Source organism: Myotis davidii, unplaced genomic scaffold, assembly GCF_000327345.1.
Source record: "Myotis davidii unplaced genomic scaffold, ASM32734v1 scaffold1749, whole genome shotgun sequence".
Taxonomy (NCBI): domain Eukaryota; kingdom Metazoa; phylum Chordata; class Mammalia; order Chiroptera; family Vespertilionidae; genus Myotis; species Myotis davidii.
The window spans coordinates 60866-62564 of NW_006299882.1; positions in this window are offsets into that span (position 1 = coordinate 60866).

Here is a 1699-nt window from a genome sequence, read left to right on the forward strand (position 1 = left end):
GCCCCAGGCCACCAGTCGAGCGCACCGCACTGCCGCTGCCGCCATGTTTGCGGAAGCATCCGCGCCCCTTCACACGAGAACTCTTGTACCCGTTGGCCTCGCGAGATCCGCGGCATCCGCCCCGCCTCTTGTGCCTGCGCCGTGGGTGCACTACGTAAGACTTAGGGCGGTGGAAAGGCATACCTTCTGCTGCCGGCCGGCTGGGTGGAACTGGAGAAACACCGAACAGCCTGAAAGGCCCCCAATCCGAGGCTAGACGGAGTCATGTGGTGGAAGAAGTGCCCCCTGTCCGTGAGCAAGCATGTCACCTGTTGGCCATTGCGGGGTCGTTGGCTCCGCCCTGCACAGGAAGCGGCACAATTATCTAATGATAATTGAGAGCCGCCCTGCAGATTGCCTCTTACGGAACGCGTCCTGTGAACCTACGCCTGAAGGGGCTGGGGCGCGGAGCCCAATACGCTGCAGATTCCTGAGAACTACATTTGCTCTTCATGCCACAAGCCTACCCTGTATTAACAGCTGTCCTGTTATTCAGAAGTCTGCAGATACTTTCGCACATGCTGTTTCAAATACCATGAATTAGCTGACCCGCCTCTAGTAAGCAACCTTGGTATAAAGAATTGTTTCTACTTGGCTTATTTAAGCAGCTAAGTAACCTTGCTTAAATTTAATTTTTAAATTGTGGTAAAATATACATAACATAGATTTACCATTTTAACCAATTTTATGTCTACAGTTCAATGGCATTAAGTACATTCATACGGATGTCCAACCATCACACCATCCATATCCAGAACCTTTTACATCTTGCAAATCTGGCAAAGTTAAAAAAATTAAGTGTCCCTCCCGTCTGTTTTGTTCATCCCTCCTACGATCATATTCTTTAAAAAATATTTTTATTTTTTAATTAAAGTTTATAATATTTAATATTAGTTTGTATTAGTTGCATGTGTACAGCATAGACAGTCATCTACGTTACAAAGTGGTCCCCCTGATATTTCAAGTACTCTCCTGGCACTGTAAATAGTTATTACAATATTATTGACTATATTCCCTATGCTGTATTTTACATCCCCTGACTATTCTATAACTGCCAATTTGTATTTCTTAATCCTTTCACTATTTTTCACCCAGACCCCCAACCCCCCTCCCCTTTGGTGACCATCAATTTGTTCTCTGTATGTACCTATCCTCATATCCTTAACTGCTCTTTTTTTTTCTAAATCATATCCTATCCCAGATATATCACTTAGATGAAGTATCCTATATAATAAAAGCCTAATATGCTAAGTGTCTGGTCATCCATTCAACCAATCAAAGCGTAATATGCTAATGATATGCTAAGGCAGCTCAACCGCTCACTATGATGTGCACTGACCACCAGGAGGCAGACACTCTGACCAATAGCTTGCTGCTGGGGTCTGGCTGATCAGGACTGAGCGAGATGGGCCAGACACGCCCTGGAACCCTCCCAAGGCCCCTCCCCTACTGGCCAACCTCCCATGCCCCTCCCTGGCCCTGACTGTGCAATGGTGGTATCCCTCGCCCTGGCCTGCACCCTCTCGCAATCTGGGATCCCTCAGGGGATGTCACCCGGTTTTGGCCAGATCCTGCAGGCCAGGCCGAGGGACCCCACTGATGCATGAATTTGTGTACTGGGCTTCTAGCATTCTTATAAAGGTCCAGACAGAGTCACTCT